This window comes from Elgaria multicarinata, chromosome 5, assembly GCF_023053635.1.
Source record: "Elgaria multicarinata webbii isolate HBS135686 ecotype San Diego chromosome 5, rElgMul1.1.pri, whole genome shotgun sequence".
In the NCBI taxonomy this organism is placed as follows: Eukaryota; Metazoa; Chordata; class Lepidosauria; order Squamata; family Anguidae; genus Elgaria; species Elgaria multicarinata.
This window is the reverse complement of record NC_086175.1, coordinates 124,972,447-124,998,355: the sequence shown is the minus strand read 5'-3', so window position 1 is coordinate 124,998,355 and position 25,909 is coordinate 124,972,447. Positions and strand designations below refer to the sequence as shown.

Sequence of the window (25,909 nt, the reverse complement as noted above, 5' to 3'; positions counted from 1 at the left end):
TGGTGGCCATCACCATCCGCGGTGGAAGTGAAATCCATTGTTTAACTCTGCAGGGTGTGAAAAAGTACATCCTCGTCTGCCTTGAATATTCCACCATTCAACTTCATTGCTGCATGGTGGACTATTAGGAGTCATTGTATAGACCTGTATCATGCCTCCCCTTATTCACTAAGCTAAAGAGCCCCAAACATTGCAACCTTTCCCTAAGCTGTAAACCGCCCAGAGAGCCCTGGCTATGGGAGCGGTATATAAGTGTAATAAATAATAATAATAATAATAATAATAATAATAATAATAATAATAATAATTTTAATAATAATAATAATCTAAAAAAGAAAAACCAAAAGAGAAGACTCAACAGCCGCTCAAAAGACCAAGGTCGTAGCTAGACCTAAGGTTTATCCCAGGATCATCCGGGGTTTGTTCCTGCCTGAGTGCTGGATGCCCTGTGTGGCACTTAGATGAATAGGTTTGACCCCAAGACAATCCTGGGATAAACCTTAGGTCTAGCTATGGCCCAAGAGAGATGTTTTGAGTCTCACAAAACAAATGGGAACTTAGTAAAGCCTCTTACTGCTCATCCACATCATCATCCAAGCAACGTTCCATGTCTTTAGAACTATATCTTTTCTGCTTAAATACATGTGCAGGGATGCCGACATATTCTTGCCAATAACATCAGTTTTGCCTTTGCTAAGGGATTTCTATTGCTGGAGGGATTGCTAATTGAGGATAGCTTTGAGTAGTTTGCAGGGTTGATTCAATTCTGAGGGTGGAGGGAGATGGATGAGGCCACTGTCTTTGTTGTGACACTGAAGTAGGTCCTGCAGCAAGTCTGCGATCCTTAAACCTGGCGGTGTAGGGTTCAAAGGCCAGGTCTCAGCCAGGCAGCACTAACGGGCAACGTTCCAATGAGGTGGATCTGCACATAGAAAAAGAGGCATCTGTGCATGGTTACCCCACACTGCCAATGCTCTAGGGCAGCTTTAGACAACATTTTTGGCTTGGAAATTTGAGAACCTGTCCTGGGCACCACCACAAAATGGCCACCATGTCACTATTTGGGAAGTGTCACTACTTGGGAAGGACAAATAACCTGTCCAAATATTGTGCACAAGGCAGAGCTGTCCTCTGAGCTCCATCCTACCGAATGACTCTTTTGAACCCACATTTTCTGTGCCAACAGAGTCCTGCTTTGCAGAAGGCAAGTTCTCCTCCCCTCCATCTTAGCCAGTCAACTCATACCCCCACCTTTTTCCCTCTCTCACCTTGGATCACCACACCACACACAGACACACAAACACACAGCACTCTGATTATGTGGCTGTAGCAGTTGCTGAAGGCCCTCTACTTTGAAGCAAGCAATCCCAGCTGCTGGTAAGAACATTTTAAAAAAATGCTTTTAAGCAATTGAAATAGGAAAGGATAAGGCACCTTAGTAAGTGCCAAGGAAGGTGTCCAAGGGCACATTGGTGCACACGGGCACCATGTTGCCTAGCCCTGCTCTGGGAATGGGCAGGATCTAATACAAAAATCAGAGTTGCCACTAAACAAGTAAATAGCCAGCATTAGTAGTCTGTAGGGTGCAGAGGGAAACTCAACACGGACGCCACCTCCCTCTTGATAATATAACAATGTTAATCTTTCCTTTGGCAGCTGGACAGGACCCCTTCTCAGTAGTGGATATAAAGCCTTTTGCTGTATTCCTCGTTCTCTAGATAGGTGATTCTGGTTTGCAACATCTAACCCAATGCCTTTCCCCCCTTCATTACCCTGTTTAAGGATAGTTGCAATGCTCTTACCTGCACTGTTACATTGGCTGTAGTTATGTACTGGTAGGTTACTTCCAGCTACTACTTGGAGATAGTTTGGATATCAATGCTGTAATAATCTTGGCATCAAAGTTAAAATGTGCAATCGAATGTGGCATGCCTGCCTGTTGTTTTTGTGGGCAAGGCTATCTTGCTGAGTGTAAGTTTTTTTGTTGATAAAATCAGGAAGAATAATGACCTGCCTTCACGGTGCTTAGATTATTAGTGCCACTAAATACATAATGTAAACCTATTCAGCAGCAGCAGCAACAACAAGAGATTCCCAATTTAAAATTAGGAATTGAACTAGGAAGACTGTGTTAACTATAAGAGAGGCTGATGGCTCCAATTACAGTGGGAGCATTGAATCTATTCTGGGTTTCACTCAGAACCAGCCAAAACTACAAAAAAAGAAAAGGGGAAAAAAGCAGCTATCCAAGACACTGAATGTATTTGGGTGATTGCATTAAGCACCTTGGATATCCCATTTAGAGTTCTGACAGGTTCTGACTGAAACCCAGAATGGATTCACAGCCCCACCAGACATGGAGCCACCAGCATCCGCTGGTTAACTAACGTGGAATAATGGGGCGCATCCGCACGTCGGCCCCAGAGCGCATTTATGCGACCCCAGGGCACTCCAAAAACGATAGTCTGTACTTGCCTGTAAAAAGAAACGAGGAAGAGACGACGACGATGACGCCACCCAGCTTCCTGCTCCCCGGCCGGCTTGGAGAGCTCTTTTTGAAGAAGGCGGGGTAGAGAGCTTTTTCCGCTCTCCACCCAGCTCTCCGTCCCGGCCGGGGAGCAGGAAGCTGGGTGGCAGCGTCGGCGTCATTGTCGGCGTCTCTTCCTCGTTTCTTTTTACAGGCAAGTACAGACTATCATTTTCGGGGTGCCCTGGGGTCGCATAAATGTACTGTGGGGCCGACGTGCGGATCTGCCCATGGTCTCTCCCTGATTTTGAAGTGTAGATGTGGATTTAGAAAGTCCATTTCACCCATAAACATACAATGAAAACACCATTTAGTTCCCATTCTGTAGCCACCAAATTGTATGTGCAAACAAGGTGCACGGTCACCAGCACTTAAGAGATTAGGTACCCCCTTAATTCCTTTTTAACGACACTAACCTATTAACAGGGATCTTGATTTTTTTAAAAAAAATATCCCCAATGTCTGCTTGATATGTGAAGGTCTAATTTGTGTTTGCAATTGTAAGAATTACAATTCTTACCATTACAGTTCTCTGTCTGTCTGTCTGTCTGTCTGTCTGTCTGTCTGTCTGTCTGTCTCTCTCTCTCTGTGTGTGTGTGTGTGTGCGTGTGTGTGTGTTAGTTTTAAAGTAATTAAAATGAGGTAGAAAGGTGTGACTTGAAGAATGTAAAAACAAGATGCTCACTAAAGAATGCAAGGAACCACAAAACCATTCTGAAATCAACTTCAAAACCGGGGATCACTGGTTCATTTCAGTGCAATGCATCCCCTTATCTCCTTACACCCCAGGAGAAGATATGCCACAAGCACGGTCGATCCCCGTAATTCTTTAAAGTCTGCACCAAATAGCCAGCCCCCACAAAATGCTCACGCACATGAACAAAACACAACCCAGGAAAAACACCGCTCACCCACCCCGCTTTCTCCCAACTTTGCCGGACCTCCTATAGGAGCCTGTCCATGGTGCTGAACAGCCGGCTACCAGTTAGACTGAAGCAAGCTTTATTAAGCAAGGAGCAGGGATGGAAAGAGGTTGATACTGGAATAATCTAGGCAAGGCATCTAGTTACTGCATTCTTAACTGGGGCAGAGCGGGGGGGGGGGGGCGAGAGAAGGAACACCGCTAACAGATTGCAGCTTGGGATGTGTTTGGGTTGTTGTCGTATACATCGCATAGGTTTATAGAACCCCTTTACTTCTCCCTTCACCTTTTAGATCACGCAGGCTTTGCGATCGCTTGGGGCTTCAACTACCTGGATGCTCCTGCAAAGCAGCGGGGGGGGGGGAGGGAGAGAAGAGCCCCCATTATACAGAATGAACCCTGAAGCACAAAACGTAGGTTAAGCGCTTTGCCCACCAAGGTCACGGGACAACATCTGTATGGCTCCGGGTGCAATGAACTATTCTGTCTCCCCAGCGTCCCCTGCCCCCACTTCCCCCCCACTCCCTTCATCTCCTTCCTAACCCTCAGCCACTACTTGCTCAAGATTGATCCCTGAAAAGACGCGCCCCCTCCCGTTTAATTCCAAGTAGTCTGGGATGCCACATTCTAATGTCCAATCGCCTCCTAAGCCTCAAAGGTAACTTCAGATAGCTCATTTCTTCCCTTAAAACAGCATCAGCAACAACATCGACAACAGCAACGGTCTTCCCTCTTGTATCAACCTTTGGATAGCCTTGAAGAAGACAAACAGGGAAGACGAGCATCCTACACCCTGCATCCCTTCTCCGATCCATTTGGCACTCAGATTTAGTTTAAGGTTGCTTTAGGTAAGACTTACCTTCCCCCACCCACACCTCCCAAAAGCACACGCACACACAGTGATCAAGCTTTTCTACCTCCACCCCGCTTCCCTCGCACCCTACCTTATCCCATTCCGGAGTCCAGGCACAGCCTCTGCCTTCCCCTGGCAGGTCCAGCTCCAGACAATCCAGGATAGATCCAGGAGAGGGAGAGAGAGGAGACCCGATGTTCCAGCCTGGATGCGGAATTCTTTCACTGCCAGGCGGAGAACAGATGTCCTCAAGCTTCAGGCAGGCTTGCCTTCTCCCTGGGCTAGCTTCTCTCCAGCGATTTCGTTTTCCCAGTGGGAAGAGAGGAGAGCCAGAAGGCAGGCAGACAGGCAGGCAGGCACCTCCTTCTCCTCCTCAGCCACCTCCTCCCCTTCCCTTCCTTGGGAATGTAGATCTCCTCTCTCTCTCTCTCTCTCTCTCTCTCTCTCTCTCTCTCTCTCTCTCTCTCTCTCTCTCTCTCTCTCTCTAGCACTGGCGTTTCTCTTCTCCCATCATCTTCTCCTGCAGTAGCAGCATCCTTGCCAGGTGATCGAGAGAAATGGCAGGGATGCTACTCTGCCACCTTCGCTTGGTCCCTTCCTGGCACACGGCAACAGAGCCTTTAAATCAGAGGAACCTTGTTTGCCTCCTTCTCCTCCTGTCTCTTCCCGTTCTGCCCCTCCTCTCTGGCACGCCACAACGCACGCCTCTCAAGCACCCGATCCCAATCCCAACAGTGTTCCTGCTTCTGGTTAGCAGATAGAGAAGCTGTGAATGAGAGGTAGTGGGGACTGGAGGTCCGGAGCCCTGAGCTGAAGCCTCTGCCTGCCCACCCCAGAGAACAGAGTCCAAGCATTGGCTTCGTGAAAGAAATCATTATACCAGCCTCAGTTCCTCAAGCTGTGAAATTGGAACAAAGGGGCTCTACTGGTATAAGTTAGGTGGGGAGACAAGGGCTTGTCTGGGCCTCAGACCATAAGAGGTTAACATGAAAAAGAAAGAAATAAAACCTCCTTTTCCCTCAATGTCTGGGCTCAATCATAGGTGCTTGTGGTAGAAAATTCCACAAATTCCATACTTAACTATGGAAAATCCCACAAATTCCATACTTAACTATGGAAAATTCCACAAATTCCATACTTAACTATATGAAATATTTCTTCACGCAGTGCATAGTTAACCTATGGAATGCACTACTACAAGATGTACTGATGGTCACCAATTTAAAAGAGAAGGCTATCCATGGCTACTAGTCCTGATAACTATGTTCTACCTTTAGTAGTAGAGGAACATGGGGAGCATGGCTAGGAAGGTGCTGTTGCATTCATGTCCTGCTTGGGGATTCCTGGTCAGCAGCTGGTTGGCCACTGTGTGAACCGGATGCTGGACTAGATATACCTTTAGTCTGAACCAGCATGGCTCCTCCTATGTTCAGATGTGCTATGAAGTAGAGATTGTGCATATAAGAACATAAGAAGTGTCATGCTGGATCAAGCAAGGGTCCAGGGTTCTATCTCTAAGCAAGCTGGAGAGCATCTGATTTCCATACAGAGGGTCCCAGGTCTATCCCTGCCATCTCTAATGAAAATGATGAGTTAGGAAATGATGGGGGAAAGTCCTGCCTAAAATCCTGGACAGGCACTACCAGGCAAAGTAGGGAATATTGGGCTAGGTAGACAGTTATTCTGAACATAAGTACATAAGTAGAGCCCTGCTGGATCAGACCAAGGGTCCATCTAGTCCAGGACTCAGTTCCCACAGTGGCCAAGCAGCTGTCAACCAGGGAACCATGAGCAGGACAGGAGTGCAACAGTGCCCTCTCACCCATGTTCCCCAGTAACTGGTGCACACAGGCTTCCATCTTCCTAGGTTCCCAAGCCAATTGGGTTCAGGACATTAGAAAGACAAAGGTTTCTCTCATCTTTTGAAAATGCCCTGTTAATAATAATGCCCCTTAGCATGCAAATTGTTGAATGTTCAAATTATCTCACTAATTCTTAAAACAATGCTGTAAGGTAGGTTGGTCTCCTCCACTGCCGTACTGCAGATTGGGACTAAGAGTTGTGGATTCTTTTGGGGATCCACTAAGCTGCTGCTGTGGCAAGATTTGAATGGGGGACTTGGCAGCTCATACTCAAAAACTGCTATGCTGTTTTTGACAACTGCTGTTGTCAAAAGTTGTTTCTGACAACTGCAGTTGCTGTTGACAACTGCTGTTTCTTTCTTTCCTCCTCCTCCTCCTCCTCCTCCTCCTCCTCCTCCTCCTCCTCCTCCTTTTCTTCTTTTTTCCTGGAAAGCTTTCCTTTTAGTACTCAATATACCCACTAATACCAGGCCTTTGGAACAAAGGGAAGTTTAAGATTCAAGAGCTGCAATTTTAGAAATGATGTGTCTTGTGTAGAAACTACTGGATCCTTATGTTGCTAAGGTAAAAAGGTGAAACAGAACAAGGAGCAGAGAAGGACACCCCAGGTGATCAAGGGGCTAAAGCAACTCCCTTATGATGAATGGTAATAACATCTGGATCTGTTTGGCATAGAAAAAAGGTGAGCAAGGTTAGACATGCTACAGGTGTACAAAATTGAACAGGCAGACATTTTTGTCCCTTTTGCATAATATTTGAACTTGGCGTCTTCCCATGAAGCTGAATGATGGGAGATTCAGGACTGATAAAAGAAAATACTTCTTCATACGGAACAAAGTTATACTGTGGAATTTGCTACCACACAATGTAGTGTTGGCCACTAACTTTAAAAACCAGATTAGACACTTCCATGGAGGATAAGGCTGTCAATATGCTATCTCCAGTGTCAGGGACAGTGTGTGTTCAGATGGCACACTAAACCCTGGTTAGGCTGCTAACCCTTTTGAAGCAAATGGTTAGTGAGCGTGTTTAAACCATGGTTATGCAGTCACCATGGTTAGGAATGGTTCACATGACATGCTGATTTGTGCTTCACTTGAGACACAAAGCCATAATGTTTAGCTCAAAGTGCTTAACCACCGTGGCTTAGCGTGTTGTCTGAACAGGGTCTATATCAGATGCTGGGAGACATGACACTCACATCCGACTTCTGGGCTTCCCACAGGCATCTGGTAGATGACCGTGTGAACAGAATGCTGGACTAGATGGACCTTTGGTCTAATTCAACAGGGCTCTTCTTACGTTGTCCTCAAGAGGGAAAATCTGCTTAGTGTGCATGAATCTGGGGTATGGCATATTAACCTTCTTCTCCTTCCCCCACACCATTATAATGACTGATGATGATGATCACAGGGCTGGAAAGGAACTGCAAAACAGATATCATCCAATCCGTTACCAGTAAAGCAAGATTATCTATGTGCCGCCATCCGCCCCAAAATCAAATCAGCTCATGACATTCAGATCACAGGAGGAGAGTGGGTGCACTGTGGATACAAACTTACAGGGAGCAAAGTGCTCTGGCTGACACATACTGTAGTCAGCTAAGTGGAGATGTACAACACATACACTGACTTGCACACTGAATAGGAATAATAACAGTAACAACAACAACAACTATAAGTTTATTTGTGACATTTATATATTTATTTATTTGTTGCATTTTTATACTGCCCAATAGCCAAAGCTCTCTGAGTGGTTTACAAAAAAATATATATATTTATATTCCACTTTTCTGTCCAAACTAGCATAGGAATTAGCAATAATGGGAAAATTCAACTCATTATAAAATAACTATACTAAATGCATGCATGGACTCTCTCTCTCTCTCTCTCTCACACACACACACACACACACACACAAACACACACACATAGAAAAACCACAATAAAATAACATCAGCTAGGATTAAAACAACAGCTAAAACATTAAATATTATACTGAAAGGATTCAGTCCATGCATCATCTCCTACAGCTTTTGATTCCTAGAAACAGACAGGTCTTCAAGCTCTTTGAGGCCTGACTTCCCCCTACCCGCGCACAATGAGAAGAAGAAAATATCTTGAGAACTAACCTCCCAGGATTTCATACACCCCCTCCCAATTGTTTCACATGCACACACTCACAACCATGGACGTGCATCATTTTCAAAACCATAGATCCACACTTCCATTTCCTTAGAGGACAATCCTATGCATGTCCACTCAGAAGGGATATCCATTGAATTCAATGGGATTTACTACCAGGTAAGTCTGTATAGGATTGCAGTCTTAATGTCATTCACTCAGAAAATGACGAGATGGGTTCAACTGAACATTAAATTAAAAAGCCTCTCTTCCCCCCCCCCCGCTTTTCTTTTCTTTTCTTTTTTAAAAAGGCACCTTCCATTAAACATGTGAGTAGAGGGGAAAGCAGATAATAAAACAAGGGTAAGAAACTTTGAGAGGTCCAGAGGCCATTTTCACTGCCTGGAACACCCACCCACCCACCCACACACACACTCACACACATATCATGTGCTACACTCTAATGGGTAGGAATGTCAGATAAATCTACAATGGATTCAAATAAATTCCAGATTAGGGTGACCATATGGAAAGGAGGACAGGGCTGCTGTATCGTTAACAGTTCTACAGAAAAGGGAATTTCAGCAGGTGTCATTTGCATGCATGCAGCACCTAGTGAAATTCCATCACTACAGTTAAATCTGCAGGAGCTATACTAGAATGGTCACCCTAAACAACACCCTACTGCCCATGCTCCCCAGCAACTGGTGTAAACAGTCATACTGCCTCTGATACTGGAAGTAACACATATGTAGATTCTTATACCGGTGGAGGCTGGTGGCTCTGACTTGGCAGTGAGGCTGTGAATCAATTTCAGATTTCAGTCAGAACTGCCCAGAACTCTAAAGGAGCTATCTGTGGCACTGAACCTATGTTGGGGATGGGCTTTAGCACCTTGGATAGCTGTTTTAAAGTTCTGGCTGCGTCTGACTGAAACCCACAATGGATTTACAGCCCCACCGAAACCAGAGCCACCAGCCTCCACTGTCTGATCCTGGAAAGAAAAGCATCAACCTGACACTACGGCGACTTTCTACAAGTCAGATAAACCAAAACTTTTACAGACTCAGTAAAAGCAGTGGTGTAGTGCAACCAGGACTTGCAGGGATGCAGCCCCAGTACTTCCTTTTCAGCAGGGTCACTGCTGTTGTCTGCCATAATTCCTTGTTTCCTCTGAGCTTAGCTGCAATTTTCAAATTAGCTAGAGTGGGAGAGGTGGATTTCCCCAGCAACGATATATTGCTCCTTCTTGGGGTGTCAGTATTTGGGGGTGACTGGGTCTTGAAAGGACAATTAAGGGCTTTTCTACACAAGGCTGTAAATGTGCTGTGTCTACTTTCGATTTCACCACAGAATTGAAATCTCAGCACTTCACAAAGAGCAATTTGTTTCCTGCTTTTCCACCATGTATCCCCTAGGTGGCACTGTGGTACAGAAGAATAGCACAAACACACAAGTGAAAAAGCATTTTCTTTTGCTTACACAAATAATACTACACTTCCTTGCTCTTAAAACCCATAAACAACAATGAGCAAGGAACGATAAGTGCACAGTAAATGCCTCAAGTAGAAAAGCTCTAAGACCCAATTGTTGTCTCCCCCCCCCCCAAAGTCCTGCTCTTGATGAAGAGAAAACTGCTAGAGCTGGTCTGTTGGTATGGACCAACACAGTTGCCTGCATTTTTGGCCTCTCCTTGGGGGTGTGGTGATGGTCATGATGAGCACTTGCTCTTCACAATTTACCACTAGACCACTGAGTAGAATACCACTTCACTATGGTCATGCATAGATCAGCAGGTAGCAGAAACTCCATTGTAACAAGTTCGCATCTGGCTGCTGAATGGACCAGCAAAAGGGATCCAGCATTTCCCCCTTTGGTTTCTGGTGCCAACTTTTTGTTGCATGCATTTCCAGGTGAGCTCTACAAAGCTCCAACAAAGTTTGAAAGTGACAAATCAAAATGCGCCACAGATCCAGGAGCCATGCCTGGGACAAAGCAGCCAACCTTTCCTACAAGAGTCGAGGGCAGATAGATTCATGTTGTACCTCCTCCCCTCTATCTAACATGCCCTTAAAATGTCTTATCTCTAATAAGAGATTTTCTGGCTCCACCTCTTCCATGCCACACTGCACACTCTTTTCAGTTGGAGCTGAGCTGTGGTTTGAGCTTTTGGCATTACACTGACCCTGTTTAGATAGCATGCTAAGCCACAGAGGTTGAGCATTTTGAGCTCAACCCTGGGCCCATTCAGAAGACACCTTAAACCATGGCTTTAACCATGGGGGTTAAGCCAGGAACCTGGGCTGTGTTCAGAAGACACCTTAAACCATGGGCTCATCTACACCAAGCAGGATATTCCACTGTGAAAGCGGTATATAAAAGGCAGGAGCCACACTAAGCAGGATATAGTGGTATGAAAGCGGTATATGGTATGTGTCAATGGGCCCCAACAGTTGTCAGTGCACTTCAATACCACTATAAAGCAGTAGTGTGTCTCCTGCCTTTTATATACCACTTTCATAGTGCAATATCCTGCTTGGTGTAGATGAGCCCCACGGCTTTAACCACGGTGAATAAGGCTTTTTGCTTTAGTCACCAGGTTGAAACTGGTTTAAGATGTCTTCTGAACACAGCCCGGCTTTCTGGCTTAACCACCATGGTTAAAGCCATGGCTTAAGGTGTCTTCTGAATGGGGCCACTATGATTTAGCGTGTCATATGAACTGTGATTTAGTGTGTTGTCTGAACCATTCCTAACCATGGTGGCTATATAAACATGGTTTAAGTAAGCTCACTAACCATTTGCTGCAAAAGGGTTACTGGCCTAACCATGGCTTAGTGTGTTGTCTGAATACGCCCACTGTTGCCAGGCAGCTCACGGAAGAAACTGCCCTCTTCTGAGGTTGCTCACATTCCAATCCACAGCACAGTATTCCCAGGAAGCAAGGAGGAGGGCAGTGCGGTTCCCATTTGTCTCCCCACGCCTGAGATGGTCACCATTAGTGGCCATTCCACCTTGTCACCGTGCAACAATGATATAAGGGTTGGTACTGGCATATTCTTCCCTTTTTCCTTCACACCAGGTCTGCTAGATTGTAAATCACTATGATAGGGGCCCATCTAGTCTGCTCTTTATTCTGCGCTGGGAGTATTTTAAATGCTATAGGAAACATTTTTTAAACACACACACACACACACCAAAATAATATATAGCCAAGCCATTGCCAACCGAAATATATATACAGATCATTCATAGATCATTTTTTAAATAATTTGAAAAAAGGTTGATCAAGTATCGATACCTACATAGTGGAAAACCTTTCTCTGTGTGTGAGGGGTGTGTGTGTGTGTGCATCAGTGATCATAAGGAAGTAGTGTTCATCCCTTAAAGGATACACACACACACACACACACACACACACACACACACACACAGTTCTTTTTTAAAAAGTAAACAGCCTCCGAAACAACAGCGCCTCACTGTTATGGAGGGGAGCAACTTTGTGGTTGTTTTTGGTTTGAAAGGGCTATATGAGTGCATCTACTGTAGAGCAGTTAAGAAGTGAAGCAGGCAGCTTGTAAATGGGAATCTATCTCTCTCTCTCTCTCTCTCTCTCTCTCTCTCATACACACACACACACACACACACACACACGAGAGAGAGAGAGAGAGAGAGAGAGAGAGAGAGAGAGAGAGAGAGAGAGAGAGAGAGCATCAAGATATATATGGGCCCATGGCCTCATAGGGAGATCTCAGAGATTAGTGGTTGAGTGCATGCTTCCTTTGGGGGGTGGAATTGAAAGTTCCATTACTAGCACTCACCTGTTAAGAGGGCTCATCTACATCAAGCAGGATATTCCACTATGAAAGCAGTATGAAAGCGGTATATAAAAGTTAGGAGCCACACTACTGCTTTATTGCAGTATTGAAGTGCACTGACAACTGTTGGGGCCCATAGACACGTACCATATACCACTTTCATACCACTTTCATAGTGTTTTATCCTGCTTGGTGTAGATATGTCATGGGTCCCAACAGCTGTCAATGCACTTCAGCACCACTATAAAGCAGTAGTGAAGATCCTGCAGTGCATTTTAATATCGCTATAAAGCAGTAGTGTAGCTCCTGCCTTTTATATTCCACTTTCATAGTGGAATATCCTGCTTGGTGTAGTTGAGCGCTATCTCAGGGAGCAGTGCTGGGATAAGACCCTTGCTTCAGTGGGGGCTGGGGGCTCTGATTTTGGTGGGGCTGTGAATCCATTCTGGGTTTCTGTCAGAACCAGCCAGAACTCTTAACGGAGCCATTTGAAGTGTGGAACCCTATCCCTCAAATGAGTTCAGCACCTTGTATAGCTCCTTTAGATTTCTGACTAGTTTTGACTGAAACACAGGATAGATTCAGAGCCCCACCAAAATCAGAGCCACCAGCCTCTGCTTCTCAGATTGAAACCTGGGAGCACCACTATCGATCACTAACCTTACCTATCCTGGCACCATCCAGATGTGTCAGACAAGACCTCCCATCATCCCCAGCCATCATGGGAGTCTGGAAGGTATCAGGTTGGAGGAAGGTTGCTGTACAGATGTACCTGGGAGTGGGTTGTATCCAATATTAATCTGACATAGAGTAGAGCCATTGAAATGAAATGAACTTCAGTTAGACTGAGGCTGGATACAACCCAGTACGTCACCACTGAACTCACTAGGACTCCCTCTTGAGGAGACATATGTAGGCTTGAAATATTTGGTTTCTGGTCAATCTGTTGTAGATTCTATTCTATGAGGTTCATCAGATAAGTGTTTTCTCGCATGCTCGCTACTGCCCACTTACAGATGTGTGCACATCCTTTAGATGATGACATCTGCCTCCTGCACACCTTCTGTTCCCTTTTCCATTGCAAAATAGAACCCTGTTAACCTGATTTTTTAAAACAACAACAACACACCACACGGAATGTGCTGTGATCTCCTGCTGTGTGCAGGGAAAGCGGCATGATAAAAATGCCCTCTAAATGGGCCATGTGGTCAATGTTTACTTCCTCTTTCCCCTCTGGGCAGAAAGAGGAACTAATGGGGGACAAAAGTGGGGGAGGGAGAAGTGACAGCAAGGAAACATGATTTCCCCCATGTGATGGCGCTCTATATTAAGAATAATGATAATTGGCCTTTTATATGGTGGGGCTGAACATAGAAGGTTGCCTTCTACTGAGTCAAACCATTGGTCCATTTAGCTCAGTATTGCCTGCACTGACTGGCAGCAGCTCTTCAAGGTCTCAAGCAGGAATCTTTCCCAGTCTAACCTGGAAATTCCAGGGACTGAACTTGGGAGCTTTTTCCAGGCCAAGTAACTGGTCTACCTCTGAGATAGGGTTGGATCCAAACTTAGTCATGCTTCCAGTAGGAGACATACCATGAACCTAAGAATCTGTCTTACACCGAATCAGACCATTGGCCATGCTAGCTGGGGCTGATGGGATCTAGAGTTCAACAACACCTCTACTCAACAACAGAGATGCTATGGCCCTTGCAGCTTATAGGAAAACAGTCCACTAGGGCAGTATTGTCAGCACTGACTGGCAGCAGATTTCCAAGGTTTAGGAACGTGTCTTTCCCAGCCTTACCTGGGGGATCCCAGGAATTGAACTTGGGACCTTCTGCATGCACTCTCCTACTGAGTGACATCTCTTCCATTAACATCCTCGGAAAGTTCAAAGATTTATGGACATTATCTCAGTATTGTTTATGACAATTCTGCCTCCTCTTGCCCATTCACTTGCACAGACAACCCAGTCTGGTACTGAGATTGGATTTCCAGTAAAGATGTTCATGGCACTCTTTTAAGCATTTACGCATAAAATACAACCAACGCCAACAACACTTGATATGGCATTTTTGAGTATTCAGTGGGCATTTCATTATGTCCACACACTTTCTTTCTTTCTGTATTTTTATACTGCATTACTGGGTGAAAAGAGGCCCCTCATAGTTGTTCACAACAGCAGATCATCGCATGAAGTCGTGGTAATACACTCCACCCACCCCAGAAATGACAGACTCAAAAAAATAGCTGCGGCAAAATAGCTGCCACGTTTACAACAACCCTACAAGGCAGACTCGCTATTATGATATCAGGATTATTAGTAACCTTCCTGTGAGGCAAACAGAGCTGAGATCAATAAAGCTTTCCTTGAGGACTCAGAGTACTGGGAGACGGGGAAATGCAAGATAGGGATTGTCATCCAAACCCTACTGCACATTCACCTACTGTATGGTTTTGTGGCTACAAGTCACACTCAGCCACGATGCCATATGTCAGCTGCACACATGACAGAGAGAGAGAGAGAGAGAGAGAGAGATGATGATGATGATGATGATGATCTCGTCCCATTGCAAACATCTGCACACATTATCTAGAAACATCAACAACTTTCCCTACATGCAAGCTAGGGTTTTTATTTTATTACATTTATATCCTGGCTTTTCTCCCCCTCTCTTGCAAGAAACCCAAGGTGGCTTATGTGGTCTCCCTCATCTCCATTTTATCCTCACAACAACCCTGTGCGGTAGGTCAGGTGGAGAGGCAGTGACTAGCCCAAAATCACCCAGTGACCAAGTGGGGACTACAACCCGGATCTCTGGAATCCTCATCCAACACTCTAACCACTATGTCACATTGGCTCTCTGGGTTGCTGCTGTCTCTCCGTAGGAAGGTCGGTTTGCTTTGTCCGCACGCAACTGGAGGTTGCGGGTAGCTTCTGCGAATCCTCGCTCCAACAAACAAAAAACCAGCAGGGGGAAATCTCCAGGGGATTGCAAGCTATTACATTTAAAACAAACAAACAACAGAAAAACAGGCTTCCTTTTTAAGTAAGAGCTGATCTGGCATTTAGCAGGCGATTGGGGCTATGCCCGCATTCCTGCCCCCACTCCAACCCCCCCCCCCCCGACCGCCTCGCAGCCACGATGCATTTGCAAAGAAAGAGGATTAAGCAACAGCAGCCCATCCATTTTATAGAATTAACAGGACTTGAGAGGCGGAGGGTCCTCGCATTATTGCTGATAATGATTTAAATCTTAGGTTTTTCCCCTTGCTCCCTACCACCACCCGCCACCAACCCTACTCTCTGCTGTGGGCAGCAGCTGACCCACATCGCTCGAAGTCCACAGCATGCTGGAAGCCTTTAAACTCAAATATGGGGGTGGTCTCTAAAAGACTGTGCGGTGGTGTGCCTGGATAACTAGAGGTCCCTCCTTTGCCTCATTATCCTTGCCACCAGAAACGCACCTGGACCCAAGGTGACTTTCTCAAACTTGCAAGGGGGGAGGCGGAATTTGGGGGATGGGGGGGGGAGAGAAATCGGATCTGCCATACAGCGAACCCACCCACCCACCCACAGATTGGGATCATCTTCAGCTCATCCAGTGGAGGCTGGCGGCTCCGGTTTCGGTGTGTGTGTGTGTGTGTGTGTGTGTGTGTGAATCCATGCTGGGTTTCAGTCAGAACCACCCCATACTCTAAAGGAACTGTCTGAGGTGCTGAAGCCATTTCAGGGCTAGGGTTCAGCACCTTGGATAGCCCCTTTAGTGTTTTCTGGTTCTGATTGAAACCCAGTATGAATTCACAGCCCCACCGAAATCGGAGCCTCCACCCTCCACTGATCTCATCTTCTTTCGCCATCGCAAATGCGGGGGGCAGTTGAAGAAGCTTACCTGGCCGGTGGCGGTGGGGGAGAAACCGGGGGTCCTCCAGGGGCTAGAATGTAGTCTCCACGGTCCGACCTTCCCCCTCTAGCAGGCAGATCGCGGTCCCAAACGCAGCCCCCCTTCCCCTTTCGCTTCACATCTTTGCAACCTCTCACCGTCTCCTGCAGCAGATGAAAACCCACCAGGCAGGCAGGCAAGCCAGCCAGCAACAGCCCCCGCCTCTCACCCCAATGCAGAAGCCGCGCTAAGCACGCGGGAGCGTGTGCGCGCCTCTCGCACGTGTTTCCTCCAGCCGGCTATGGGCGAGTGCAGCTGGCAGGGAAGGCGGCTGCCTACCATCCATCCCTGGCATTAGCCGCCTCTGGCGGGGCGCGTTAGGATTAGGGAGGCGAGAACGCGGGGAGAAGGGGAACCCTGCAGCGCCCCCTGGCGGCCAGAGCGGCGCGTCTCTCGCCCAGGTTGCCCCGTTCCTGTGGCGCCCAAGGCAGACGGGGGAACCGATCTACACGGGCGATGTTATTCTCGCCTTCCTGACAGCTGCAGCACCGGGAGACATTCCTAGAAGGGCTGGAGGATGACCCAGAAATAGCTTAGCCCAGAGTAGAAATGAGAAGGGCTGCATGGATCAATGAAAGGGAGGGAGACAGTCAAGGTAATCCCCTTTCTAGGAAGGCTTCCTGGAAGGGAGCCAGGGAGGGACCAGATCTGCTCAGGAGAGGGGGTGGGATGGGAACCGGTCAGTTTCTCTACTTTTAGCAGTGGAGAAGGTAAGCAAGGATTGCAACATTCATGTTGCTGCCATACCACCATGAGAACATCAGAAGTGCCCTGCTGGTTCAGGCCAAGGGTCCATCTAGTCCAGCATTCTGTTCACATAGTGACCAACCAGCTGCCCACGGGAAACCCACGAGCTGGACAGAGGAGGGCAACCAGGATGATCAGGGGTCTGGAAACAAAGCCCTATGAAGAGAGACTGAAAGAACTGGGCAGGTTTAGCCTGGAGAAGAGAAGATTGAGGGGAGACATGATAGTACTTTTAAATACTTAAAAGGTTGTCACACAGAGGAGGGCCAGGATCTCTTCTCGATCCTCCCAGAGTGCAGGACACGAATAACGGGCTCAAGTTACAGGAAGCCAGATTCTGGCTGGACATCAGGGAAAACTTCCTGACTGTTAGAGCAGTACGACAATGGAACCAGTTACCTAGGGAGGTTGTGGGCTCTTCCATGCTAGAGGCATTCAAGAGGCAGCCGGACAACCATCTGTCATGGATGCTTTAAGGTGGATTCCTGCACTGAGCAGGAGGTTGGACTCAATGGCCTTATAGGCCTCTTCCAACTCTACTATTCTATGATTAGCCCAGAGTAGAAATGAGAAGGGCTGCATGGATCAATGAAAGGGAGGGAGACAGTCAAGGTAAACCCCTTTCAAGGAAGGCTTCCTGGAAGAGAGCCAGGGAGGGACCAGATCTGCTCAGGAGAGGGGGTGGGATGGGAACCAGTCAGTTTCTCTACTTTTAGCAGTGGAGAAGGTAAGCAGGGATTGCAACATTCATGTTGCTGCCATACCACCATGAGAACATCAGAAGTGCCCTGCTAGATCAGACCAAGGGTCCATCTAGTCCAGCATTCTGTTCACACAGTGGCCAACCAGCTGCCCAGGGGAAACGCACAAGCAGGACATGAGTGCAACCGCAACCCCCTGCCCATGTGCCCCAGCAACTGGTGTGCATAGGCATACTGCTTCTGATACCAGAGGTAGCACATAGCCATCAGGGCTAGTAGCTGTTGGTAGCCTTCTCCTCTGGGACTTCTCCAACCCCCTTGTAAAGCCATCCAAGTTGGTGGCCATCGCTACATCTTGTGGTAGTGAGTTCCATTGTTTAACTATGCACTGTGTGAAGATGTCCTTCTTATCTGTCCTGAATCTTTTACCTATCAGCTTCATGGGATAATACCGTATTTCTTCGATTGTAAGATGCCATCGATTGTAAGACACACCCTAATTTCAGTACAACCAACAGAAAAAATCCTAAGACACACCCATGATTCTAAGATGTACCCCATTTTTAGAGATGCTTATATGGGGGGGGGGAGTGTGTCTTAGAATCGAATAATAATAATAATAATAATAATAATAATAATAATAATAATAATAATTATATTTATTACCTGCCTCTCCCTCCAGATTGTACAACATAAATGCAAATGCCATAAAATACACATAATTTAAACATTTAAAACTAATACTTGAAAAGGCATCTTAAAATTCAATTGGGTAGGCCTGCCGGAAGAGATCAGTCTTTATAGCTTTCTTAAAATCTGGAGATTTTAAGAAAATCTAGTATCATGAGAGAGAGAGAGAGAGAGAGAGAGAGAGAGAAATGTGCTTCCCTAGCCACATTCTCCATACCATGTACCATTCCCTGCTCCCATTCCATGTTCTCTACACCATTCTCCACATTCCACACATCACATTGGGAGGCTGGGACCACTTCTCAGATTGTTCAGGACAGCCTCCTGGGAAGGTCTTCTCTTGAATTCAGGACAGTCCTTTTCACTTGACAGAGTAGAAGGCACCTTGAGACAAGCACCACTTTCTGTGGCATGCCTGGATTTTGTCCCACTGGGTGAAACAGGTTTTGCAGGCTTTTTGAAGCAAGGCAAAACCCTGCAAAGCCTGTTTCAGTTCTTGCAAAGTGGGATGAGCTTGAACATCTAGAAATCAAATTACCTCTATTGTTCTTGCTGTTGTCGTCTGGTTAATTGGCTGTGTGGGGGCATGGCAGTCCTACTTTAAAATCTCCCCAGCCTTTTAGAACACAGTCCAGAGGTCTTTGCATCCACATTCACTACTACTGGCCAGCGTATTGTATGTGATACCCACCCTGATGGCTATGTACTATCTCCAGTATCAGAGGCAGTAAGCCTTTATACACTGGCTGCTGGGGGATGTGGGTGGGAGGGTGCTGTGGCACTCAGATCCTGCTTGTGGGTTTTCTGTGGGCAGGTGGTTAGCTACTGGGTGAACAGAGTGTTAGACCAGATGGACCCTTGGTCTGATCCAGCAGGGCTCTTCTTATGTTCTTATAATTCTTCTTGATGCTCCCCTACTGTCTTGTGCAGGGAGCATTATTTTCTCTGCAATTTGGCGGGGTGGGGTGGGGTGGGGTGGGGGTGGGGAGACCTAGGATTAAGGATGGCCAAATCTGTCATTTTCACTTCCTCCCTCATTCTAACTTTTTAATCTCAAATTCTTTCTTTTTTTTTAAATGTATGTGCATTTAGCATGTTTTTGTGGTTTTTAATTTTTGTATATTGTTTTTAAGTGTTTTCACCTTATGTGAACTGCCAGAGAGCTTCGGCTATGGGGCGGTATACAAATGCAATAAAATAAATAAATAAAACAAATAAATTTCTCCCCAGAATACGGGGGAAATGGCAAACGTTAGCAATTCTTATCAAAAAATGAACCGAAATGAGTTTTTCCCCCCATCCCTCTGCGCCAGGCACAGCTAATCCCAGCATGGAGAACACGTTGATGAGCTGCTGGCGGCTGTACTGTTGTCGGTGATGAGGAGCCTGTCAGGAAAAAGAGGTGGCAACCCCAATTAAGTAGTTACATGGTTGAAATCAGAGATATTCAAACAGACTTTTAAGAGCTAAGCATAAAGCCTTGGGTCTGAGCAGCCAAATATCTTAGATTCAGTTTCTTCCAATTTTTTTTTTAAAATTTGATCGTGGATTGGGCCCTCTCCTATTGAAAGACCCATCCTTATCAGTGCAGGCTAGTGGCTCTGATTTTGGTTGGGTGGTGAACCCACTCTGGGTTTCAGGCAGAGCCAGCCAGAACTCTAAATAAACTATCCATGGTGCTGGTAACATGACGAAATCCCAGAATGGAGTCACATCCCTGCCAAGATCAGAGCCACCAGCCTTCACTGGTCCTTAAATCATGTAAAGGGAAAGTTTAGATAACTTGTGTTTTTTTGCTGCTTGAAGTGTTGTTTCCAAAGGTTGCTCTGGTTTTTGACTTTTATTCCATTTTTGACCCTTCCCCACTGGAAATAAACTTAACACCTACCTCAAGGGTTGTGTGTGCTCCCTTCCATAAAATCATAGAATAGTAGAGTTGGAAGGGGCCTATAAGGCCATCAAGTCCAACCCCCTGCTCAATGCAGGAATCCACCTTAAAGCAAAAAAGAAGAACCTCACTGTAAACTGAAGAGAAAGGGAAAAGATCCACCAACACTCCTGAAGCTGAGCCTTCTCCTTGTCTGTTTAGACTCATGCTGTCTCTAGAAGTTGTTAATTACAGATTAGAAATCTTTTCCACAACTTTGGACATAGAGTCCAACATTTTTCTTCGGGAAGCAAACAGTCTACCATGGGGGTTAGAACCTGCAGCCAACATGCCAAGCTTTTTTTTATGTTATGGTGAATGCTTAACTTGTGAAAATTGAAAATGTGTGTTACTGACGAAGTTGGAAACAGTGCATACAATCCGGAGTCATTGTCTAATCCGGAGTCATTTTCCCTTGTTTGTATTCTTTCATGTTTATGACATGTGTTTGTTCCTATTAATCACCAGCAACTTTGCTATACATTTATTAAATGTTTGTTAAATGTCCATTGACACTTAATATATGACTGCTGGCTTGGATAAATCACATTGAGGCTTTTTGTATATGCACAACTCATTGGGCTCCTTATATATTGTGTGTTGAACATCAGGAGTGTTGATGGGTCTTTTTCCTTTCTCTTCAATTTTCCGGAATCCACCCTAAAGCATCTCTGACAGATGGCTGTCCAGCTGCCTCTTGAAGGCCTCTACGGTGGGAGAAGAGCCCATGACCTCCCTAGGTTGTTGGAATCCTGCTTGCTTAATTGCTACTGTTTATCATTACAGGCTTGGGAATCGGGTGTGGTGGGCTGAACCCCTATTCCCTATGAGCACTCTATTTGAGCACTCTTCAAATACTTAAAAGGTTGTCACACAGAGGAGGGCCAGGATCTCTTCTCGATCCTCCCAGAGTGCAGGACACGGAATAACAGGCTCAAGTTAAAGGAAACCAGATTCCAGCTGGACATCAGGAAAAACTTCCTGACTGTTAGAGCAGTACGACAATGGAATCAGTTACCTAGGAAGGTCTTGGGCTCTCCCACACTAGAGGCATTCAAGAGGCTGCTGGACAACCATTTGTCAGGGATGCTTTAAGGTGGATTCCTGCATTGAGCAGGGGGTTGGACTCGATGGCCTTGTAGGCCCCTTCCAATTCTGCTATTCTATGATTTTATGATTCTATGATTCTATGCCATAAGGCCTTGTCCTGCAAGGTCTGAGAGTCCCCTATCTCAGGCTGAAGTGGACATAAGATATAATGGCAGCCTAACTTGGTAATTGTTGGCCTACCTATTCTGGCAGGAGTGACGACAATCCTCTTCTTCCCTTCACACTTCTCATCCAAATTTCTTCTAGTCAAATTGGTTTTGGTTGTCACTCAGGTTTTAGTTGTTTACAGCATTTTAGTGGATCATTGTTTTAGCTATGTTAAATCTGGTAGTTTAATTTTAATGTAAGTCGCCTTGAGTCTTTTTTTGAGAGAAGTCTAAGAAATTGAATAAATAGGAATAATAGGCCCCTAAGCAGACAGGACATTAAATGTAGCAATATTGGGACATGACCTGCAGTCTTAATACTGAGCCATATCCATGAATTGCATTTGTCTGTGTGCTCTTGGAAGCTCTGAATAGCGCTAGTGTGTTAACAGTATGTGTGGGTTATGTGGGTTTCATCAACAAACCCAGACTTAACTCTAAGCAAACGTTCAGCACCAAGAACAACCATAGATGGGATCATGGCTACTGAGCATGTGTCATCCTCTTTAGAGATTCCCCTCTGAGTGCCCCTGCCAGATGTTCAGAACAGCTGGATCAAAGATTAAAGCGTAGTGGAATCAAATGGAGGAGGAAAGCTCTGGCACTTGGCAACCTAATGTGTGTTATTAACCTTCTCATCAACTGGCTTGAAGAAAGGAAGACCTTTGACATTTGCTTTTGCAGATACAGGTAGAATAAGACAGATGGATGTGTGTTAAAATCTACTGCGGGCCCTGGATTTAGAACTTGCTCCTTTGTGTGAAGACAGCAATGCTGTACACACCTAACCATGCCCACATTATGGAATATGCTGAGATAAGGGGGACCGGCAACAAAATCTAATGCGCCTGTTTAGGATTCTAACAAGCCAGCCTATGGAATTCCATCCGATTGTCCTCTCTCCTGGTTTTCTACAATCAGCTACTATCAGTTTCTGCTGATACGGCAGCTGCACCCCTTCCTAGAGTCGGAATACCTAAGGACGGTAGTGCACGCGCTGGTAACTTCGAGGCTCGACTTCTGCAATGCACTCTACATAGGGCTACCTTTGTGCCTAGTCCAGACACTTCAGCTAGTTCAAAATATGGCAGCCAGGCTGGTCACCGGTACACCTAGGGGTGATCACATTACACCAGTTTTAAAATCTGTTCATTGGCTGCCAATTAGTTTCCGGGCAAAGTATAAAGTGTTGGTTGTAACCTTTAAAGCCCTACATGGTTTGGGTTCAGGCTACCTGTGGGATCGCCTTCTCCCTTATAATCTGCCCCACACACTCAGGTCCTCTGGGAAAAATCTACTTCAGCTAGCAAAAACAAGGCCCACAACCAGTACCCGGAGGATCTTTTCCTCTGCTGCTCCCAGATTATGGAATGATCTACCGGGAGAGATTAGTCAACTTAACAGTCTTCCAGATTTTAAGAAAGCTGTAAAGACTGATCTCTTCCGGCAGGCCTACCCAGTTGAATTTTAAGATGCCTTTTAATAATGTGCTGCTTTTAATGATGTATTAGTTTTGAATATTTTAATTATCCTCAGGGGTCCTTCTCCGTGAGCCCCTGCCAAAGGAAGTGAGGCAGGTGGCTACCAGGAGGAGGGCCTTCTCTGCTGTGGCACCCCGGCTGTGGAATGAGCTCCCTAAGGAGGTTCGCTTGGCACCTATATTATATGCTTTTAGATGCCAGGTGAAGACCTTTTTATTCTCCCAGCATTTTAACAGTCTATAAATAAATTTTAACTTGGTGTTTTAAATTTGTAATTTTGCATTGCTGCTGTTTTTATCTGGTTGAGCTTTTATATTGTATTTTATATTATGGTTTTATACTGTTGTTTTATACTTTGAATGTTTTCATTTTTGTGAACCGCCCAGAGAGCTCCGGCTATTGGGCAGTATAGAAATGTAAATAATAATAATAATAATAATAATAATAATAATAATAATAATGATGATGATGATGTTTTAATTATATGTATTTTATGGCATTTGCATTTGTGTTGTACCCCTCTTGATCCGGAGGGAGAGGAGGGTTATTACTATTATTATTATTGTTATTATTATTATATTCCACACCCAGCAAGCATGCTCAGTCCATGTGGAACTCTTTCCCTTAAAGATTCTTTGTACTTCTGCATAACTTGGTGCCTCCCTCTTGTGCGAAGATTGTGGTGTTTTGGCTGCAAAAGGAGTCATGCTTTGAGAATGACTTCACTTTTAATGTATAGGGAGGCCCGGGCCAATGTCTTTTGTGGGTTGTTATTATTATTATTATTATTATTATTATTATTATTATTATTATTATTTATATATATAGCACCATCAGTGTACATGGTGCTGTACAGATAACACAGTAAATAGCAAGACCCTGCCGCATAGGCTTACAATCTAATAAGTTGTAGTAAACAATAAAGAGGGAAGGAGAATGCAAACAGGCACAGGGAAGTGTAAACAGGCACCGGGTAGGGTGAAGCTAACAGTATAGAGTCAGAACAAACTCAATATTTGAAGGCTATAGGGAAAAGAAAAGTTTTTAGCTGAGTTTTAAAAGTTCTTCAAGCGAGGTGTCAGTGCCACCCCTGTTGCACTGTTGCTGCATCCCCTATCTGTCACTCATTCACCCACCCGCCCGCTCACCCACCTGACTGCCCAATTGCTCACCTGTCTGCATGATCGCCCACCTGTCTGCCTGCTCCTTGCACCCCTTACCTGATGCGTAGCGCTGGCAAGAGGTCGGCCAGATTATCATGAGAAGTCAGCCAAACAATCATGAGAGGACAACAGCTATAAACCTCCACACCCACGACCACAGTAAGGAGAAGCGCCCTGCCAACCACTTTCTAGCTAGAGACCATGGAAGCCACTCTTTTGCTATGGCAAATGGCAAAGTACGGAAGCAAGGAGCACCACTTATCACTTTTCCTGCTCCGCAGCCTGATGCTGGCGTAACAATAGCACCTGAAAACAATAGGTCCAGCCCTGTATAGAGGATGCCACAGCTACATTGCCTATGACAAATGACCCATTATCTCTAACAAGCCAAAAATTGTAGTTTAAGTCCATTGAGGTCTACACTGTGAGCATCCACTGGTACATTTTTCCCCCGTTTACATTTTCTTTTGATAAAGTCTAGATTCAATATTATGAGTCAGGTGTAATCTGGATACATTTGAAGGAAGGCAACTTTGGCCATTGACTTCAGTGGGGATAGATTGTGTCCCAAGCTGAGGAAGAAACCACTCGAACTGGGGTCACTTTTTGAAATGACAGTGGGTGAACCCAGATGACCATTTTGTCAAGTGGCAGCTTGCTATGTAACGACGAGTTTAATGTAAACCAAAACCGATTTTGTTTTGTTTTCATTGTTCCACATTTGTTTGGTCCAATCTGCTTGAAATTTGGACAGTGGCCTTAGGGAGTAGAACAATGCCTGCAAATGTCATGCCATTTGATTGGGAAAGCTAGAGACAGCAGAAGACAGAATGAGAGCGTTCCTAGACAAGGCCTTAGCGCGCCTTGAGAGCTGGTTTCCCTGCTGTGCTTCCACATGACGCACAGGGGAATCCGGCTCCAGGCCGCACTGAAGCCTCCTCTAACGCGCCATAAGCAAAGTCGCTTATGGTGCACCTTTTCCCCAGCCCCGGCCTGAGGCGGGGGCTGGGGAACGTCTAGCTACTTCCGTGGCTTTTTGCGGCTACTCGCTTACTTGCGAGTAGCAGCAAAAAGCCTTGGACTGGCCACAGTGCTGAGCGCTGTGCCCATCGGCCGGGGGAGATCCCGGTAGGGAGAAGGGGAGACGACACAGGACACACACACACACACACACACAGGGAGAAGGGGAGACGACACAGGACAGACACACACACACGCAGGGAGAAGGGGAGATGACACAGGACAGACACACACACACGCAGGGAGAAGGGGAGACGACACAGGAGCGGATGGGGGGGGTTAACTAAAAAAAAAACCTTACCTTCTCTGCAGTCTTCGGGCCGCACGTGGCCCCTTTAAACTTTTTTTAAAAAATGGCGGACACTGCAGGGATCCGACGTCCCTGCGTGTCCTGCGTCTGGAAGCCCAGGCGGTGTGCACTAACATCAGTGCGCTGCTGCCCCGCCTCCCTGCCGGCTTATCCCGGCAGGTCTAGCAAAGCTCTGATTCTCCGTTGAAAGTAACGGGAAATGTGTAAGAGGTCACTCCCTTTTCAAAAAATTGCTTCTAAACTGGAGACTCTCTGACGAATATGCCAGACATTTGGCATATTCGGGTATGATGCATGAAAGGATCACACAATTGGTATGAGAAACACTAAAGTTTCTAGGCAGGTGACCACAGAATGGTTCTCCATTGAAATCAGTGGGGAAAGGAATGTAAAAGGAAAACCAATGCAGCAATAGCAATAGCAAAATGAAACCAATGCAATTCAAATGAAGAGGAAATGAAATGAATGGGCTTTAAGAAGAATGCTGCAGCTTAAGAGGCCACTGAGTGAGAGACAGGGCTCTCACAACCCAGGAATCAGACACAGTAAATACTATGGCTGGTCA

At 45.8% G+C, this 25,909-nt stretch overlaps 1 protein-coding gene across 2 annotated transcripts in view; it reads right to left on the bottom strand.

Annotated features, from left to right (window-relative positions):
* The window catches only part of GRM5 (glutamate metabotropic receptor 5), a 286,384-nt gene extending 281,951 nt beyond the window's left edge, over positions 1-4,433 (bottom strand). For both annotated transcript variants that reach the window (XM_063127180.1, XM_063127181.1), the window contains exon 1: positions 4,394-4,433. The gene's annotated coding sequence lies outside the window, so the exon portion shown is untranslated. The remainder of the gene's footprint in view (positions 1-4,393) is intronic.
* Positions 4,434-25,909: the final 21,476 nt, after the last annotated feature.